The 21,866-nt window shown below is 47.1% G+C and overlaps 1 long non-coding RNA gene across 1 annotated transcript; it reads right to left on the reverse strand.

The window, feature by feature from the left end:
• Nucleotides 1–18,360: 18,360 nt before the first annotated feature.
• On the reverse strand, nucleotides 18,361–21,271 carry LOC120374422. The gene is made up of 3 exons (XR_005586084.1): nucleotides 21,117–21,271; nucleotides 20,350–20,475; nucleotides 18,361–18,472 (listed from the first exon to the last, which is right to left on the reverse strand). It is a non-coding gene; the product is annotated as an uncharacterized LOC120374422 (long non-coding RNA).
• Between the last annotated feature and the right edge of the window lie 595 nt (nucleotides 21,272–21,866).

The following is a 21,866-nucleotide window of genomic DNA, read 5'->3' on the forward strand; positions in this document are numbered from 1 at the left end:
ATAGTTTGCTGAACTGCGGACTTGATTTGAAGGCAAGAAAAGCATATTATGTTTCCCCATCTGTTTTGATGCTCGTACACATCTGCCCAGCTGTGTGGGCCCGGTTGTCTTTCATCCGTCCACCCCTGCACACAGAGTCCTCTTCCTTGTCCAGGCAATGGTCAGTTTTAACCCGTTTTCCCCTTTTTCCTTCCTTAGAATGGATTCAAAACTGCAAGGCATTTAAAGTGAATCGTGTGCGTAACCCCTCCGAAGTCAAGACTCTTACCATGGAGTGTTTTTTGCCTATTCTACTTCCTTGTTTGTGTATAAGCCATGGTTATGTCTCCATAGGCCCATGTGTAGCATGCATCTATCTATCTATCTATCTACCCGGGGGGGGGGGAGCAAGTAGGGCAATTTGCCCCGGGCCCCGCAGGGTCCCCCACGAGAATATAGTATTCTAGAGTATTGCAACTATTTTTAATGGAAGGGGGCCCTGAAATTGCTTTGCCCCAGGCCCCCTGAATCCTCTGGGCGGCCCTGTTTGTCTGTCTGTCTATCTATCTATCTATACACAGACATATTCATATTTTATTATGTTAACCCTATTGTTAATATTAAGGGCTTAATTATCTGATGCATCTGAGCTCCACTTGGCACAGTGTGGAGGAGCACTGACCTTGCACACCCAGCCCTGGTAGTAGTTACAGCAGCTTAGTGGTTGCTCTACACCCCTAAGATGTAAAGTTTGGTCCCTCCCGTTGCCTCCCCAAGAATGCTCCATCCTTTCCCCACCACAATCCCTATGATCTGGGTCAGGGTAACTGGTGTGGGAGCTGGCTTTACACTAGCAGGAAATTGTCCTCTGCAGGGGGAATTCTTCACTGGCAATAGACAGGCAAAGTCCAGCCACTTTGCTGGCATAAAGTGGCTTAGGCAGACCAGAGATTCCAGCCCTAATTGTTTAAGTTTTTAGTACTTCTTATGGCAAAATCACTGAAGGGGGGACGATAAGACCTATTTATAAGAGGTTCTGATAGATCCTATTTAGGGCATGAAAATTGACTCTGCGCACTCAATGTTTTTTAAAGGGCTACTTATTGCCCATGAATAAAAATGTGCCTTTACCCTTCTCAAAGAAACTGTTCTTAAAATTAAAAATCATCTGTTTTTATTGCACTGTAAGGGCCGTGTTTACAATGGCCAGAAAAACCACGGCACCTAGAAAGGCGCTACGCTAGAAAGCTGGCTTTCCTGAGGTGAAGCCTCAAGATTGCCATGGTGTCTGCTGGAAACATGAAGCAAGTGAAGCAGGTAATGCACCGTCAAGATTCATTGATCTCACTCTCTTAAAAAGATCCGGGGAGGTTCTAATACTGAATCCTAGGGAGGGAGATGAAAGGCAGCATAAGTTAGAATCCAAGATTTCTTTTTTCCACAATAGAATCTTGGAAAAGGCCTCCTCTGCTACTCATCCCAGCTTGTCTTAGGGGAGATCTTTTTATAGCAATTGCATTTGATTTCCTGTCTGCCTTTAGTGTTTGCTGTTGGCGTCGGTTTTCAAACCGTGAATCACAGAAGAGAACTCTTTGGGGATCTGCCTTGGAAGCCTGATGGGAACCAAATGCCTATCAGCAGCCCAGATGCAATTTTTGGCATTGCTCAGCATTGGAATTACAGCCAGTGAACCTGGATGGCATAGTGCACATAGGATAAGCAACGGAGCATTTCTTGTGGGCCGAGTGCAACCACGGCTGAAAAGGTGGCGGGGGGAGGGGGGGAACAAGGGAAAAAAATCTGCTCTTAAAGATTTGACATTTGGCGTGGGAGAGGGATAAGAAAACCAGGCAGTGATCACACCAAAATGAATGTATTTCCCTCTCTTTTTAGGTCACTGTTGAAATGAGAAGTAGGAGTGGGCTGATAAAGTTTGCGGATGACACGAAGTTGGGAGGTATTGCCAATTCGGAGAAGGATCGGGATATCCTCCAGGGAGATTTGGATGACCTTGTAAACTGGAGTATTAGTAACAGGATGAAATTCAATAGTGAGAAGTGTAAGGTTATGCATTTAGGGATGACTAACAGGAATTTTAGTTATAAGCTGGGGACGCACCAGTTGGAAGTAACGGAGGAGGAGAAGGACCTCGGAGTCCTGGTTGATCGCAGGATGACTATGAGTCGGCAATGTGATGTGGCCGTTAAAAAAGCTAATGCGGTCTTGGGATGCATTAGGCGAGGTATTTCTAGTAGAGATAAGGAGGTGCTAGTCCCATTATACAAGGCGTTGGTGAGACCTCATTTGGAGTACTGAGTGCAGTTTTGGTCTCCCATGTTTAAGAAGGATGAATTCAAACTGGAACGGGTACAAAGAAGGGCCACTAGAATGATCCGAGGAATGGAAAGCCTGTCGTATGAAAAGAGACTTGAGGAGCTCGGCTTGTTTTCCTTAACCAAAAGAAGGTTGAGAGGAGATATGATTGCTCTCTTTAAATATATCAGAGGGATAAATACCAGGGAGGGAGAGGAATTATTTCAGCTCAGTACTAATGTGGACACGAGAACAAATGGATATAAATTGGCAGTCGGGAAGTTTAGGCTTGAAATTAGATGAAGGTTTCTAACCATCAGGGGAGTGAAATTCTGGAACAGCCTACCAAGGGAAACAGTGGGGGCGAAGGACCTCTCTGGCTTTAAGTTTAAGCTTGATAAGTTTATGGAGGGAATGGTTTGATAGGATAACACTATTTAGTCAATAGGTCAATAACATGCCGCCACTGGTAATTAGTACCGAGGGTCAATGTTGGGATATTGAAAGTCTTTTTCCTGAGTGTCTGGCTGGAGAGTCTTGCTCGCATGCTCGGGGTTCAGCTGATCGCCATATTTGGGGTCGGGAAGGAATTTTCCTCCAGGGTAGATTGGCAGTGGCCCTGGAGGTTTTTCGCCTTCCTCCACAGCATGGGGCAGGCGTCGCTTGCTGGACGATTACCTGCTACTTGAAGTCTTTAAACCAGGATTTGGGGACTGCAACAGCTGAGTCAAGGGAGAGAATTATTTCAAGAGTGGGTGGGTCAGCTTTTGTGGCCTGCATTTTGTGGGAGGTCAGACTAGATGATCATAATGGTCCCTTCTGATCTTAAGTTCTATGATTCTATGATTATTAATGCTGGAAAGTGGAAAGGACGATGAAAAGTAGGAGAACAAGGCGAAAACTAATCTAACAAAGGCCACTTTCACAAGACAAATCAACAGTGGGACTTGCTTGCTGCACAGAGGTGCTGAGTAATAATGGCACCAGGTTTGGTTTACTCTGCTGAGATAAAGATGTCCAGTATATGTGTCAAAGCTATATGTGTCCCTCTGCTGTGTAGTGTGGAGGGGAGCCAATGCAGACAGATGGGACTTGGGGTGGGAAAGATGGCTACAGAACAACCCCCTTTCCCCCCAACAGGCACATACGCTCTGCTCAGCTACCTCGGTGGCTGCTACATGTGAGCTCTGTGCTATGCGGCCACAGGCTGCGGCTGTGGGGAGGAGGTTGGGGAGGAGTTAGAGAAGAGTTGCTCTATCCAGTATGTTTCCTTCCTGCCGCAGCACAAGTTAGGAGGCGATGGACATCATCAAGCTATTGCCGGTCAGAGGAGCAATTGCGCCTGCTCAGTGTCGGCTTGGGAGGGCGGCGGGGCTACAGGCATGTCTTCGTGGTGAGACGCTCGGTGAATGGTGCTGCTGGCGGACGTGTCTTGTTATTAACGATGTTTATTACAGTCGTGCTTAGGGATCAACCCACAATGGGGCGCTGTTGTGGATGGCCCGCCGCAGAAGTGCACATCGCCCCTGCCCCAAACAGCTGACTGAGTCAATAGAGCCGACCAACCCAGGGTGGCGGGCAGGGGCCTAACATGCAAGCAGTGGGGGCAGCAAGTGGCATGTTAGCCTCATGGGTATTTTGGGCGGGGTAGTTAACAGGAGATCAGCTGAATGGAAAGAAAAGGGAAGTGAGAGGGGGCATGGAGGGAAGGGGGTGATGGGGATGTGCCGGGACAAGAGGCCAGCAGGGCAGGTGTGGAGAGAAGCTGAGGGGAAGAGACAGTGAGAGAGCCGGAGGGCTGGAGCAAGCAGCCAATCAACGCAGGGCAGAGACAGTCCAGTCAAAATGGTAGGAAGGTCTCTGAACGTCTGACGGGCCCAGCCGTGGCTGCTTCTGCAGTTGCTCCCCTCAACTGGAGCCTCTGGCTGGCTCCCCTCTGTGGTAGGGCCACGTGGTCGTGGGGAGGGGAGGCACTAGTGCCCCCCCCGGCACAGGGCAATATCAATGGGACAGGGCTCTGTTCTTCCTGTAGGTCCCAGTCTGCCCACAAGAAATGGTGACCCTGCCCCATCAGTTCTGCTCTGCCAAGAGCCCCACCTCCAGAAGATGATGTGGATCCCAAGGGCTCAAGGATTTTTGGATCCCTCGTCCCCTTTCATGCCTTTTAATAGGCAAGAAAGCCCTGCGGGGTGGCTAATGTCTGATTACACTGCCCAGGAGGTGAACCTGTGAATGTGACTAGTAATAGATTTTCTAAGGGTCGCAGCACTACCTCAGTGGTTCTCTATCAGGTGTACAGGGGTCCTGGGGGGCAGTCAGGAAGGAGGGGGGTTGGATGGGGCAGCAGGGGGCAGTCAGGGGACAGGGAGAAGGGGCGGTTGGATGGGGCCGGGATCCCAGGGGGCCAATCAGGAAGGAGAGGAGGGGTTGGATGGGGCAGCAGGGGTGCAGGGGCAGTCGGGGACAGGGAGTGGGGGTGTGCAGATGGGGCAAGGGTCTCGGGGGAACCATCAGGAATGAGAGGAGGGGTTGGATGGGGCGGCAGGGGGCAGTCAGGGGCAGGGGTTCCAGGGGCAGTCAGGGGACAGGGAGTGGGGGTGTGTGGATGTGGCAGGGGTCCTGGGGGGGCGGTCGGGGAACAGGGGGTGTTGGATGGGGCAGGAGTCCTGGGGGAGCATATAGGAGGTGGGGGCTGTGCCACGACCCCCGCCCCTACCCGGTCCTCCATACAATTTACGAAACCCTATGCGGCCCTCAGGCCAAAAAGTTTGCCCACCCTTCTAACTATACACTGGAATATAAGCACAATATTTATATTCCAATTGATTGATTTTATAATTATATGGTTAAAAATGAGAAAGTCAGCAATTTTTCAGTCCTAGTGTGCTGTACACTCCTGTATTTTTATAAGCAGCAAAGAATCCTGTGGCACCTTATAGACTAACAGACGTTTTGCAGCATGAGCTTTCGTGGGTGAATACCCACTTCTTCGGATGCAAGTAGTGGAAATTTCCAGGGGCAGGTATATATATGCAAGCAAGAAGCAAGCTAGAGATAACGAGGTTAGTTCAATCAGGGAGGATGAGGCCCTGTTCTAGCAGTAAAGGTGTGAAAACCAAGGGAGGAGAAACTGGTTCTGTACATTGGATGTGATCCTGGGATGCATAAACAGGGGAAGCTTGAGTAGGAGAAGGAAGGTTATTACACTTCTGTCTTCGGTACTCGGGTGACTGCTGCTAGAGTACTGTGTTCAGTTCTGGTGTCCACGGTTCAGGAAGGATGTTGATAAACTGCAGAAGAGCCACAAGAATGATTCAAGGATTGGAAAACCTGCCCTATCATGATAGGCTCAAGGAGTTCAGTCTAGGTAGTTGAACACAGAGAAGGTTAGGGGGTGACGACATATATACACACACACACACACACACACACACACACACACACACACAGAACAAATATTTCATAACAAGCTCTTCAATCTAGCAGACAAAGGTATAACAATATCCAGTGGCTAGACACTGAAGATAGACAAATTCGGTCTAGAAATAAGGTGTGCATTTTTTAAACAGTGAAGGTAATTAACAACCGGAACAACTTACCAAGGTTGGTGGTGGATTCTTCATCAATGTCAATTTTAAAATCACTATCGGATGTTTTTCTAAAAGATCTACTCTAGTTTAAACAGGAATTATTTGGGGGAAGGTCGACAACTTGTGTTATACGGGCATTAAGGCTGGATGATCACAGTGGTTCTTTCAGGTCTTAGACTCTTTGAATCTATGAGCTGTGTACAGAAGCAGCTAACAGGAGAGTTTTGAAGAGAGTTTACAGAGGGAGTATGAGAGGCTTTCCTTCCAGGTTCAGCACTACATGTGATATCAAGATGGCTAACTATGGAACAATGGTGGTGAACTATAATGCATGCGCCATGTTCTCTTTCCTGCCTGGAGCCAGAAGGGATTTCCTGTGCATGAAGTGCAAGTTGGTGGCTGTGCTGGAGGAAAAGAATCTTGGATTGGAGAGGCAAGTGCTGAAGAAGAAGAAGAATGTTCAAGCAATCCTCCCCGAGATCCTTCCTGTCCCACGAGACAAGGAGGACAGAATATTCTAGAAGTGAACCGCTGGCTAGGTAAGTGGTGCAAGGTTTTGGTTCTGTAGAACATTGTCCCACCTTCTATGGGGAGAGAGGGATGAAGAGTTTGGATGGTCACTATCTCAGTAGAAGGGGAACCAACCTCTTCAGGGACAGGCTAGAAGAGTCAGGAGGGTGTTGAACTAATAGCAAAAGGGGAGGCGTTGAGGGCTGGCAGTACTGCCTAGTGGTGAGTGTCCAGGGCCGTTCTGCCTAATGGCTACAGATCACAGCAATGTTGCCCAACAATGAGAGTCAAGGGCTGCTCTGCCTAGTGGCTATGGCCCCAAGGAGGAGTGGGTAGGGGAACCCAGTCCCCTGCTATTCCACTGGGTTCTGACCCAGGGTCCTGCAAAGCAGTAGACCATACACATGAACTAAAGTCTGGTACCCTTATTCCCACTTCTTGGGTCACTTCATACCCCTGTTCCCTGTACCTCCATCGGTGTCATGGTTTTGTCTTGGGATCCCTCCTGGCTTCTTCCCCTGCTCATCTGCAAAGCCCCTTCCTCTCGTGACAGCAAGTTGTCACCCTTGCCTCCCCCGGTCGATGGGCTTCCAGCAGCTTGGCTAGGTGGCTCAGCCCCAGCAGCTTGGCATCCCGGCAGCTTCTCAGCAGGAGACTGCTGCATCCAACTGCTCTCCTCCTCGGTCAGCCCAGACTGAGCGGAGCTGCTCCCTTTTGAATGCTCCTGTCACTGGGAGCCTGAGCAGCAGAGGCAAAGGTGTGTGGCTTCCTGAGTCCAGAGCAGCTCCTTAACCCTTGCCTCACCAGTGCGGGATTAATACACCCTGTCAAAGGAGGGTAAAAAGATATGAACACTCTGCACAAAAGTGAGCTGTTGAGAACGAAATTATTCAAGGAACCAAAGGACACAAAGAGAAGAAATTCTTGAATTGCCTGTACACCATTGCTAGGAGCCTGGGTAACAAACAAGTGGAATTGGAAGTGTTCATGAACAGAATCATACAAATGTACAGCTGGAAGGGACCTCAAGAAGTCAAGTCCAACCCCCTGTGCTGTGGCAAGACCAAGTAAACCTAGACCATCCCTGACAGGTATTTGTCCAACAATGATGGGGATTCCAGAACCTCCTTTGGAAGCCTATTCCAGAGCTTAACAATCCTTATGGACAGAAAGTTTTTCCTAATATCTAACCTAAATCTTCCATCCTGCATATTAAGCTCATTACTTCTTGTCCCACCTTCAGTGGACATGGAGAACAATTGATCCTTGTCAGGTTTTTTTAAACCTTTTTATCACTCTTGTTGTTCTCCTCTGGACTCTTTCCGCTTTGTCCATCTTTCTGAACAATGGTGCCCAGAATTGGACACAGGACTCCAGCTGAGGCTCATCAGTTCTAAGCAGACTGGGACAATTACCTCCTGTGTCTTACATACAGCATTCCTGTTAATACACCAGAACGATATTCGCCTTTTTCACAGCTGCATCACATTGTTGACTCATATTCACATTTGCGATCCACTATAACCCCCAGATCCTTTTTCTAGCCAGTTATTTCCCATTTTGTAGTTGTGCATTTGATTTTCTCCCCCTAAGTGTATACTTTGCACTTGTCTTTATTTAATATCATCTGCTTGTTTTCAGACCAATGCTCCAATTTCTCAAGGTCATTTTGAATGCTCACTCTGTCTTCTAAAGAATTAGCAACCCCTTCCAATTTGTTATCTGCAAATTTTATAAGCATACTCTTTCCTCCATTATCCAAGTCATTAATGAAAATATTGACTAGTGCCAGACCGAGAACACGCTGGTTGGGGAGGCACAGCCTTCCCTACCTGGCCCTCCATACGGTTTTGGAACCCCGATGTGGCCCTCAGGCCAAAACATTTGCCCACCCCTGCTCTAGGTGCTACTATAATACAAAGAATAAACAACAACAACTGAAAAACCCACGAGACGACGCCATCCTAGAAGAAAAGAGGCGTGGCATATCAAGGGATAATAAAATGGTGTACCGGAATAATTTGTGCTCAGTACTTCACCCATTGGCTACTGAAGGGGCAGTACCATGCTCTCAGGGCCCAGGCCAACCTGCCTTGAAGTTGGTGAGATTCGTTCACTGGGTCAGGCTCGCAGTGAGCAAATGAGCCCGGATACAAACACCACTGCAGTTCGTGGAAAACTTCCCCTCAACTTCAGTGGGCTTGTGATCAGGCTCAGGGGCCGCACCCCAAAATACATTTCTGTAGCGTTTGAAAGTTTTTCAGTGGGGCTGAGGTGTAAGACCACACTCCTGTAAGCTGCACCGTGCTTCCCTGGCCTCTGGTTGCAGGCAGCGGCGTTCCAATGAAGCAGCTGGGAGTGAACAGAGCCTGCTGCATGAACAAAGAGGTAATGGAGAGGTTATCTTGTTTTTCCCTTTGTTATGCAAATTCAGATTATGTCCCCAAATGTTCAGCAGCTCATAACATCTGTGCAGCTTCCTAATGAGAAACCTCTGGAAGCCACTTAGCTGTAAAGTTTATTAAAATATTGCACCCTCTTCTGCATATTTTTTGGTTCAACCTCTACACACTAAAGCTCCTGCGCTGCAGAAATAGTCTGTTTCTTGGCAAGTGCAAATAATTAGTGACTTCAGAGCCAAGGGAGCTGACAGGCCAGATGTTCTTGCCCTGCTTATAAAAAGCAGCTAAATCTTATGCCCAGTTCCATTAGCAAGAGCCCCAGAGGTCCAGAGGGACCCAGCTGCAGAGTGAACATGCAGCACATGGCTTCGCTTTGGTTATAGGCTGCAGCGTGACATTAAGGAATCTCTCTCACAGCATCCAGCTGTCTCACGTTAGCTGGGAAAGATCCCTGTTTCCCTGTCATGCAGTGACACCATCATTTTGCTTCACAGCAAGGCTGCCACCGGGTTTAAGAGTGCAGACAGAGGCTGCTGCATGGAAAGGCTCACTGCGTCGCACTCTGCACTGGTGGTGTGCACAATCAGTGCTTAAAATGTGTGTGCGTGCGGGGAGTAGTGGGGCAAAGAGCTGCAAGCGATCGTAGACCCGGCAAATAAAGATAGAAATACAAATCGAGCCAGGCTCTTGACCAGCGCACGTTAAGCACTGCCTTACCAAAGCGGCTGCTCCCAGATGATGATGGACAGCACTTTTTTTTCAGACCACTTGAAGCCTTTCAAGCACAATGATTTGAACGTCAAGCTGCACTATCGTCCCACTTCAGCACAGCGCTTAAGCATGTGCTTAACTTTAATCAGTTGACTTGGATAGGACTTGAGCCCTTGCTTAAAATGTTACTTTTCCTTACAGGCTTTGCTGAATTAGGACCTATATCATTATTAATAGTAGTAATATTACAGCAGCAGCTGCTGGAGGCCACAACCAAGGCCAGGTTTCCATTGTGCTAGGGGCTGCATATACACATAGTAAGAGATGTTAACTCTTTGGGGTAGAGATTATCCAAACAGATAACACAAGCAAAGGAAGTATTAGCTCCATTTCACAGTGGGGAATGGAGACACAGAGAGATTAAATGACTTGCCCAACGACACACAGCAAATCCATGGCAGAGCAGTGGCTGGATAATGATACCAGCAGCACTGGGGGATGGGTTTCCCTCCTGGATAAGGGTGGGATCATTGAGACAATTTAGGATGGAGGTTTGCAAGGTACCGTAACAGGGTGCTTGGAGGGCCAGGCAGCCTAATGGTTGGCACACCTGACTTCTGGCCCCTTGTTTCCCTGGTCAAGGTGCCTCAGCCTTTCAGGCAGTGGGGTAGGGGGACCCGGGCCTTCCCACTGTACCAGATCCCTGCTCAGGGCTCTGTGTGAGTCAACCCCTGAACAGAGGGGACGCCAAGCAGGGAGCCTAAATCCACTGCCTGGGTTACTTCCTACCAACATCCCTTCAGTTTGGCATGCGGCCCCCATAGTCCAATTTGCTGGGGTGGCTTGATTCATGGACCTCTGGCAGCAATCCCAGGCTCCTTTGGGCGGGGCAGCCACAAGCTTGGTGAAGTCAACCCCCCCACACACACACCCTCCCAGTGTCTCTGGACTACGGACACCCAGTTACCTCAGATGCCAGAGGCTTTGAGGTCTCCTCCACGGTCTCCCTTGGCTGGGAGACAGAACGTGCTCCCCGGTGGCTGCCCTGGCTGGCAAGCTAGCGATCCTAGTGGTAACTAGCTCCTGCCTCTTAGCCTGGGGCAGTTCAGGGCTGACTGGCAATCTCCTTTTCTACCCCCTCCAGGCCAGTCATTGGCTACACATACAATGGGGCAGGGCTCACTAGGACCAAAGGCTTTGCTTAACCCCTGCTGTGACAGCAGTTTCTCCTCTTCATTAATCTTATTTTAAAAGACCAGGCATGTTCTGTTAACCTAGTGTAGCTGCCCAACGTGTTTTCAGAGAGGATTGATTTCACGTATAACCACACTGACAGCTTTCCCTCGCACTGTATTGGCTGAGTTGACCTCCATTTCCATGGAACTGGGAACAGGAAGGAGCCAGAGACTGGAAGTTAGACACCTGACTTGTCAATTCCAGCTGGTGCCTCTCAGTGCAGACCTAAAAGCAACAGTTTCCAAAATAGCTAAAAACTTTAGAAACCATCAGACTCTGATGCTTAAAAGTCTGTAATAACTGAGTTTGTGGGGGTGGAAAGAGAGAGATTTTTTAAATATTAAAAACACTTGGAATGAAAAAGAATATGCTTCTAAAATATCAACCAGCTATTTGATTTTACAGGTCCAAACATTCCCAGTGGGTCTCCTCTTGCAGGGCCAAAACGTTCCAACCAGGATATGTAAAATTAGGCTCCTAGATCTATGTTTAGGCATTAACTTTTCAGAGCTAATGAGCACCCACTAAATCCACCTTTGACTTTTAATAAGGTGCCTAACTATGGAGTTCTGTGTCTGTTTTTTTAGGGACTGATCCAAAGCCCAGTGAAGTTAATGGGAGTCTTTCCATTGCTTTCAACGGGCTGTGGATCAGGCTTTTTTGTGTTGCCCACTCTGTAGGGCAGGGGGTGTATTTTTGTGTACTGTACCGTGCTGCGCATCAACAAACAATGTGCTGAACAAGTAATACACCAGCAGCAACACATCCAAATGTTTTTATAAAAGCAAAATGCTTCAGCTAATTCAGTGGCATTGCACCTGCTATATCAGCTACATACTTTTCTCAAAACGCCAAAAGTGTGTGGTTATCGTATACTATTCCGGGACCCAAGCGACCGAGACCTATTCTGGTCTCAGTTCTTCCACTGAACGGGTCTTTCACCTTGAGAAAGCCACTTTACCTCTATTTCCCCATTGCTGGGACCCTCCCAAAATCATGGCCATGAAAAATGCATCACGGACCATGAAATCTGGTCTCCCCCCAGCAGGAGGGGCACCAGAGTTTCTGGTGCCCTAGGCAGAATTCGGGGGGCGGCATTTTGTGCGCTCCCCACGGGACGTGCGGGAGCTTCCGGTTCCACTCCCATCGTGCCACCGAAGAAGGACGCTCCGCCGAAATGCTGCAGGCGACAGCGGCAGTCATTGAGCTGCTCAATTGCCTGACGCTGTTTTCCGCGGCAGAAGGTCCTTCTTCGGCGGCGCGATGGGAGCGGAACCGGAAGCTCCCGTGGGGAGTGCACAAAATGCTGCCCCCCCGGATCCTGGCACCCTAGGCGACCGCCTAGGGTCGCCTAATGGAAGCACCGGCCCTGCCCCCCAGGAAATCTGGTCTTTTGTGTACTTTTACCCTGTACTATACAGAGTTCACAGGGGAGATCAGTGTTTCTCAGATTGGCGGTCCTGACCCAAAAGGGAGGTTGCAAGGTTATTTCAGGGGGGTCACGGTACTGCCACCCTTACTTCTGCGCTGCCTTCGGAGCTGGGTGGCCAGAGAGCGGCGGCTGTTAGCCGGGCACCCAGCTCTGAAGGCAGAGCCCCACCAGCAGCAGCACAGAAGTAAGGGTGGCAATTCCGTACCATGCCATCCTTACTTCTGCGCTGCTGCCTTCAGAGCTGGGCAGCCGGAGAGTGGCAGCTACTGACTGAGAGCCCAGCTCTGCAGGCAGCAGCACAGAAGTAAGGGTGGCAATACCATACCATGCCAGCCTTACTTCTGCGCTGCTGCTGCTGGTGGCTCTGCCTTCAGAGCTGGGCTCCCGGCCAGCAGCCGCCGCTCTCCAGCTGCCCAGCTCTGAAGGCAGCATCACCGCCAGCAGCAGCGCAGAAGTAAGGGTAGCAGCACCGCAACCCCCCCCCCAATAACCCTATGACCCCCCACAACTACTTTTTGGGTCAGGACCCCTACAATTACACCACCGTGACATTTCAGATTTAAATAGCTGAAATCATGAAATTTATGATTTTTAAAATCCTATGACCGTGAAATTGATCAAAATTGACTGAACTTGGTAGGGCCCTACCCATTGCCTATCTAGACTGTCAGCCCTTTGTGGAAGGGGACTGGCTCTAATTACATATTTGAACAGCCCCTGGCACAATAGGCCACTGATCTTGGTCGGGACTCTGGGTGCTATCATAATAACATTAAGAAACCAGCCTTGAAATAATGAATTATAGAATAGACCCAACTGCTGTATTAAAAATATCTGGTTTCCATTATACATTATATTAGTGTCTATTATTGTGGTTATATTGTTAGGATTCTTTTAAAAACTTCACAGGGCCTTGTTATAGGTTGTTTTTATTTCTGATTTTTATAATTTAAGATCATTTTATATGTAATAAATCATCCCCACTTTTTCTGACAGCTGTAATCACTGGAAAGTACACACAGTCCCAGGTCAAATATGAACAACAGTTGCATGATTCCAAAACCTGCATTCCATGATTCAGGGCCTGATCCAAAGTCTGTTGGACTCAATGGGAATCTTTCCATTGACTTAAATGGCTTTTAGAGCAGGCCTTGTGTTAGCAAGTTGCATGCTCCAGGACTCCATGCCCACTGTCTGCAATGCAATACTGCTGTGTTTTGAGCAGCAGCATTCACGCAAGTCAAACAGCGTAGGCACAAAATTAAAATGCGAGACCAGAACAGTTTGGTTGGTACAGCCAAAGAAGAGGAGACGTGTTTAGAGGGACTGTGAAAAATGGATAGAAAGTAGAGGAGGAAGAAAGAAACAGGACGATGGATCTAATAGCAGGGTCTGCCACGCAGAGGAGGCTCATACCCTGATCATGGGAAGGCCAGTTGTGGATTAAAGGAAAGAATAAGAGGTCATTAAAGGGAGTAAGGCTGGCCTAGTTCTTAAGGAGCTTGGTGGGTCACTAGTGGAGCTGGGTTCAATTCCTTGCTCTGACAAATGTGACTTACCCACCTCACTCCACCTTTCCCCAGCTGTACAGCAGGATATTAATATCTCCTTCATCACTCTGGTCTATCTAGATTGTAAACTCCTGGGAGAAGAATAGGATGAAACATGGACTTTGCTGAATTGGGGCCATAATCTCCCAGATTGATCGGCTCTGATCCTAGCTTCAGCTCTGTTGGCACCCAGTGGATCTGACCCCAGGGGGATCCTGGCTCTGCTTATGTTCTTTAAAAGCAATTTGTTATTACAGATACTCTTCAGCTCATTAATCTGAGTACCAGAGATGCAGTGAAGGAGCTGAGGCTTTGATGCTATTTCAGGCCTCTCTCCAAAAGAGTCAGTTCTTGTTTCCTCCAGAGCAGTTGCTATTTCATCTCCAGTCAAGCGACATGCTGGTGAAGTGAAGCAAAGCTTAGGGTAACAAGCTTCGGTTATAACACTGCAAGTCAAGGAGCAACACTCTACCGCTTCTGATCATTCACCCTGTATTCCTCTGCCACCTGTATCCCTCTCCACCAAAGCCTGCAACAAACATATCCCCCGTGTCAGTTCAGTATTGGTCGTCTTTAGCAATCACACTTATGCATGGCACTGGCTCTCAACCTTTCCAGACTACTGTATCCTGTGCAGGAGTCTGAGTTGTCTTGCGTACCCACAAAAAGTTTCACGTCACTTAAAAACGACTTGCTTACAAAATCAGACATAAAAATACAGTATCAGAGGGGTAGCCGTGTTAGTCTGGATCTGTAAAAGCAGCAAAGAATCCTGTGGCACCTTATAGACTAACAGACGTTTTGCAGCATGAGCTTTCGTGTGTGAATACCCACTTCTTCGGATGCAAGTAGTGGAACTTTCCAGGGGCAGGTATATATGCAAGCAAGAAGCAAGCTAGAGATAACGAGGTTAGTTCAATCAGGGAGGATGAGGCCCTGTTCTAGCAGTAGAGGTGTGAAAACCAAGGGAGGAGAAACTGGTTTTGTAGTTGGCAAGCCATTCACAGTCTTTGTTTAATCCTGAACTGATGGTGTCAAATTTGCAGATGAACTGAAGCTCAGCAGTTTCTCTTTGAAGTCTGGTCCTGAAGTTTTTTTGCTGCAGGATGGCCACCTTAAGATCTGCTATTGTGTGGCCAGGGAGGTTGAAGTGTTCTCCTACAGGTTTTTGTATATTGCCATTCCCAATATCTGATTTGTGTCCATTTATCCTTTTCCGTAGAGACTGTCCAGTTTGGCCGATGTACATAGCAGAGGGGCATTGCTGGCATGTGATGGCATATATTACATTGGTGGATGTGCAGGTGAATGAACCGGTGATGGTGTGGCTGATCTGGTTAGGTCCTGTGATGGTGTCGTTGGTGTAGATATGTGGGCAGAGTTGGCATCGAGGTTTGTTGCATAAATTGGTTCCTGAGCTAGAGTTACTATGGTGCGGTGTGCAGTTACTGGTGAGAATATGCTTCAGGTTGGCAGGTTGTCTGTGGGCGAGGACTGGCCTGCCACCCAAGGCCTGTGAAAGTGTGGGATCATTGTCCAGGATGGGTTGTAGATCCCTGATGATGCGTTGGAGGGGTTTTAGCTGGGGACTGTATGTGATGGCCAGTGGAGTCCTGTTGGTTTCTTTCTTGGGTTTGTCTTGCAGTAGGAGGCTTCTGGGTACACGTCTGGCTCTGTTGATCTGTTTCCTTATTTCTTCGTGCGGGTACTGTAGTTTTGAGAATGCTTGTTGGAGATTTTGTAGGTGTTGGTCTCTGTCTGAGGGGTTAGAGCAGATGCGGTTGTACCTCAGTGCTTGGCTGTAGACAATGGATCTTGTGGTGTGCCCGGGATGGAAGCTGGAGGCATGAAGGTAGGCATAGCGATCGTTAGGTTTTCGGTATAGGGTGGTGTTAATGTGACCATCACTTATTTGCACCGCGGTGTCTAGAAAGTGGACCTCCCGTGTAGATTGGTCCAGGCTGAGGTTGATGGTGGGGTGGAAGCTGTTGAAATCTTGGTGGAATTTTTACAGGAGATCTACATTACTCACTTCACCTCTCTACAAAGGAAAAAGGACTGTAAGCTGTCTAAACTCCTACCTGCTACATGGGGCCACAACCGTGGTACCCCAACCCACCCAGCAATATCGTCAATCTAGCCAACCACACACTCAGCCCAGAAGACAAGTCTGTCCTATCTCAGGGACTCTCTTTCTGCCCTGCCACCCCCACCAACATGATACAGTTCTGCGGCGATCTGGAAGCCTACTTTCGCCGTCTCCGACTCAAAGAATACTTTCAGGACAACACTGAACAGCACACTGATACACAGTTACCCTCCCACCAACAGCACAAGAAGAAGAACTCCACATGGACTCCTCCTGAGGGTCAAAATGACAGTCTGGACCTATACATTGAATGCTTCCGCCAACGTGCACAGGCAGAAATTGTGGAAAAACAACATCGCTTGCCTCATAACCTAAGTCGTGCAGAACGCAATGCCATCCACAGCCTCAGAAACCATCCTGACATTATACTCAAAGAGGCTGATAAAGGAGGTGCTGTAGTCATCATGAACAGGTCTGACTACCAAAAGGAGTCCGCCAGACAACTCTCCAATACCAAATTCTACAGGCCACTTCCCTCAGATCCCACTGAGGAATACACTAAGAAACTGCATCATCCACTCAGGACACTCCCTACACTAACACCGGAACAAATCAACATACCCTCAGAGCCCCGACCAGGGTTATTCTATCTACTACCCAAGATCCACAAACCCGGAAATCCTGGACGCCCCATCATCTCGGGCATTGGCACTCTCACTGAAGGACTGTCTGGATATGTGGACTCTCTACTCAGACCCTATGCCACCAGCACTCCCAGCTATCTCCGTGACACCACTGATTTCCTGAGGAAACTACAATGCATTGGTGACCTTCCAGAAAACACCATCCTAGCCACCATGGATGTAGAGGCTCTTTACACAAACATCCCACACACAGATGGAATACAAGCTGTCAGGAACAGTATCCCTGATGATGCCACAGCACAACTGGTTGCTGAGCTCTGTGCCTTTATCCTCACGCACAACTATTTCAAATTTGATGACAATATATATCTCCAGATCAGTGGCACCGCTATGGGCACCCGCATGGCCCCACAATATGCCAATATTTTTATGGCTGACCTGGAACAACGCTTCCTCAGCTCCCGTCCACTCACGCCCCTTCTCTACCTACGCAGATGGGAGCATGAGAACATGATGAAGTTATGGGCTGATCCAGCGCATTTCAGGACTAGTCTAGACTAGGCTAAAACCTATTATATGTTGCTTTTTAAAACCCTAGTGTAGAGAGGGTAAGTTGTATTTTAATGTGTTAGCTGGTCAAGGCAACCCTAGGAGGGAACAGTAAATAACACACGTTAAAATACAACTTCCGCTGTTAATACTAGAGTTTAAAACATGCTAGCTAAACCGTACTAGCTAACATATTTTAGAAATACACAATTTATCCTACTCTGCACACGTTCTAAGGGTTCTGCTTGCCTAATATAAAATGTGGGTTCTTTTAGAAGGGGTATCTAGCTAACGTGTTTTAAAACTCTAGTGTACACAAGGCAAGTGGTACTTTATTAGCATGCACAAGGTGAATGAGTTTAAGACAAAATAAATCCTATTTCTTTCAATCATCCAGAGTTCCTTAGAAAACTAAGAATTTCCAATCTATCTCCAGGCCTAAAGAATATGGATTGATTGAATTGGTACTGCACTAATTTACAGCAGCTGAGGATCTGGTCCAGTACTTTATTTCTATAAGAAGGAGAGAGGACTGTAATGTCATTTATACATATATGTTAAGATCATAGAATATCAGGGTTGGAAGGGACCTCAGGAGATCATCTAGTCCAACCCCCTGCTCAAAGCAGGACCAATCCCCAAATCTGTAAATGGCCCCCTTAAGGATGGAACTCATCACTCTGGGTTTAGGAGGCCAATGCTCAAACCACTGAGCTATCCCCCCTGATAAAATAAACCACACTGCAGAGTGTCATGTAAGAGCAAAATACAGAATGCCCATAAACAATAGTAACAGAAACAATAGCAGAGACAATATGTATATACAGTATATATTAAAATTGCTTAGAGTTGTTTACAATTTTTTCAATGGAACAGTTTTCCATGAGAAAATGCAGTCCCATCGAAATCAAAACAGTACATGGGAACATGTCAATTTTTATGAAATTTTCAAAGGGCGAACGCCAAAAAGAATGGTTTCAGCTTTCCCATTTTGTCTTGATAAATGTCCAAACATTTCAGTTCTGCATGGTAAAATGTTTTGTGTGACCTTATCATTTAGACATACACAGAGCAAGAGACAGTCTCTCTCCCAGATTGTTTAGTTTAAGTAGATAAAACAGATAAAGGAAGAATTATCATCATCCTCGTTTTACAGCTGGGGAATTTAGGCATGCAGAGATTAAAAGATTTGCTGAGGATCACACCTGGAGTCTATGGAAGAGCCAAGACTTAACTCAGATCTCAGGAATCCCAGTTCCACGCCCTCACCACAAGACCATCTTTCCTTTCAATAGCAGCTTGATGATGGAATTCCAAATTACGCATCTGTACTTTCTGTTTCCTTTGATATGTTCTCCAAATCCAAAATCTTGGTTATGCAACTGAAAGGAGATGTCATCTCAATCAATTTGGTTTAAAAACTACACTGCTTCACCAATGATTCCTTCTTTTGAGATTCGCAATATCCTCAAATAAAAGAGCAGAGGAGAATAATCAATTTTTTCTTGCACAAACTGTTCTATTTAATGTCTTCATCTGATCCCAGGAGTTTTACAATCCATGGACACTCTGAATAGCAGTGGTGAATAAGTAGTCAATTTGGCTTTGCACTGGAATCATCTGCCTGACAGAATCATTCCAAATTTGAAAGCCAACATGAGAGGAATAAAACGCCTAATCATATGTTTGTACTTTAATGATCTAACTCAAGCAGATAGGAGCATCTTTGCATCATATGGACACCATCTTTTCCAGGACATGCAAAGGATGTCCTAAGTTTCATTGCCAGCAATTGTTAGTATCATGATGAAACCAGATTAAATCTAGAGGACTGTACAATCTGATTACAAAGCAGGGAGAGGAGTCTCAATATGTGCGGTATGTCCAAGTAGAAATCCATGGCAATGGATTCATGCCTGTGACAATTTGACTCCTAATACAAATTGCAAATGCTGCCCAACCCGAATATATGAAGATTAGACTAGAGGAGATTATAATGTGTGTGCTATCAATGGGTGCACTGAACTGCTATTGGAGTTGATGATGGTGATGGAGGCCAGCCTTGAATATGCTGTTTGGTGATAGGACTTAATACAAATATAAAATCTGTTAAGAGTCTCTCAGATTTCTGTTCCTCCATTTCAGGAAATCTCCCCCCAGACTTTCCCAGTATAAATTCCAGATTACCATCCACTGGAAGCACAGGAAACTGTGGGGATGTAAAGCTAACAGTTTGTGCATTGTGGCATCGTGGGGTTTGTCCTGGGCTGTGAAATACAGGGAAAGTTAAAAAATAAATAAATTAGGAGCAGTTTCACCTTTAATTTTGTTTCTGAGATTAAAAAGACACCAAGTCTCCAGGCTTACAACAAACCAGGCTTCATATAAACAGCTAGTTTAGGGTAAAGGGAGCTGGCATTAAAGGATACAATTGTAATGGTTCTTTTTGTCGCATTCAAGTCTCATCCCACCAAATGTTCAGGCTCCTCTACCTTCTTTTAGGTGCACCCTTAGCACTCTGTGAGCTTTCTAAGAGAGAGCTTCTTTTTTAAAGGGGCAGTGTTCCAATTTAATATTTGTTGATTTAAAAAAAATAGATTCAATATAATAACCAAGGCAGAACCCAAAGAAGTAGGTTCCTCTGAATGAAACTCATGAGGGCCATGAGACCAAGAGGTATAAGATTTTCAGTGGGACTTAAAGTGAACATCTCCTACTGAAAGACAAGGGGAGATGGATACTTAATTTCCAAATACTCTTTTAAAATGGTAGCTTTAATTTCTTAGCTTTCATGGACCAATTCCTGAGCTGAAAAGAAATAATTTGGGGCTATAGAGTTAGGGAGGGAAGGAGGGCTAACTCAGTGGTTTGCACATGGCCTGCTAAACCCAGGGTTGTGAGTTTAATCCTTGAGGGGGGTACCCAGGGATCTGGGGAAAAATCAGTACTTGGTCCTGCTAGTGAAGGCAGGGGGCTGGACTCCATGACCCTTTGGGGTCCCTTCCAGCTCTGTGAGATAGGTCTCTAGGCTCCACTGATGTGCTAGGATTCATTGAGTGGTCAGTTTTTGGAGTCCTTCCCATCTGAAGAAATAAACAAGTTTATTAAAATGTTCATTGTCCCTTCCTGTTTTACATTCAGAGCAACGTTTGTAATGTGTAAGTGGCAGGGTCATTTTCATTAATAACTTCAACTGGACTCAGAAAAGTTTATATTTTTCACATTAATAAATTGGACAGTGTCAGGGAAGAATGTAGCAGTGTAAACTCTCAACTGCACACTCCAGGACAAATTCAGGGGTGAGGCAAAATGAATCTAAGAGAATCTAAACCAACACAAATTACATCTTCTTCCAGATCCATCATGGGCTACTTCCTCATCTGGGTGACTCCATTGATTCCGTTGGAATTCTGCATTTTCACCCAGGGCCCAGATGTCTGACGTGTGTTCTGAATTGTCTTCCGGAGAATCTGTGGATTTACACCAGAGATGAATTTGGCACTCAGCACATCAGTCTGAGGATACAGTTACACACCATAAAATATCACGCAGCAGCGAGCTGCAGAGCCCAGGTCAACTGACTCAGGCTCACGCCAAGGGGGCAAAATAGCAGTGTTGACATTGCCACTTGGGCTGGAGTTTGGGCTCTGAGACACACCCCACTCACTAGCTGTCAGAGCCCAGGCTCCAGCCCGAGAGGGAATGTTTACACTGCTATTTTTAGCCTCATCATGCGAGCCCCATGAGCCTCCGTGGGTTGACCTAGACTCTGAGACTTGCTGCTGTAGGGGTGGTTTTATTTACTTATTTTGGTTGTGTAGACCCTTAGCCCTGGTCTACACTGAGGGGGGAGGAGTTTGATCTAAGTTACGCAACTTCAGCTACGTGAATAACGTAGCTGAAGTCGACATACTTAGATCAACTTACTGTGGTGTCTTCACCATGGTGAGTCAACTGTTGCCACTCCCCCATCGACTCTGCCTGCACTGTTATACAGGAGTTGACGGGAGAGCGCTCGGGGGTCGATTTATCTTGTCTAGACTAGACACAATAAATCGATCCCCACTGTATTGATTGCTGCCTGCCGATCCGGTGGGTAGTGTAGACATACCCTTAATCTCTGTTGACCTCCCTGAGACTTATACATCGCTTCTGAGTTTAGCCCAAGATATTTAAAGCATTTTTGGCCCATTAGAAAGGGAAATTCTTTCCACAACCAGGAAATGGTCATCATCCTCCTCATCAATGAAAGGTAGAAGAACAGCCTTGGTGAACCAGCCAGGTGTGTGCAACCTTTCCAACCACAAGACCGACCAGCTCGGTTACCAATACGAGCTGAATTGCACTGCAGAAGTGCTCCATTTCCTGAGTCCTTCATTTTGTTATCAGATGCAACTGAAATGTGGCATAAGGCAAGAGGGCGTGAGCTCTGAGAACTAGAAACAGATGGTCAGTGCTTCACCGGATGCCAGGCCGAGGCAGCAGGGTCCGGTGTAACACTACAAAACCAAGCATCAGGTGTGGGTTCTGTTTTAGCGGTATAGTGTCCTGCTGCCTCCTTGCCACTGGAGCCTTTCTTCGCCTCAGGAAAAGACTGTGGTGGTGGGGAAAGGCTCCAGCAGCTCCCCACCACAGAGCCTTTCCCCGCTGCCTCCTCCCTGCCAGAGCCTTTCACTGACACATGTAGCTACCCACCTCAGTGTGGATGCAACCAGCTTTTCACTGCAGCATGTAGCTACACATACCCCACCTGCTGTCACAATAGGTGTGCAGTGTAGATGCAGCCTGAGTGTGTGTGTGCAGGGGTGGCATTCCTGGTTATGTTTGCAAGCTACGGGGCTCAGTAGGAAAGCATATGAGC

This window comes from Mauremys reevesii, linkage group 11, assembly GCF_016161935.1.
Source record: "Mauremys reevesii isolate NIE-2019 linkage group 11, ASM1616193v1, whole genome shotgun sequence".
Lineage (NCBI taxonomy): Eukaryota > Metazoa > Chordata > Testudines > Geoemydidae > Mauremys > Mauremys reevesii.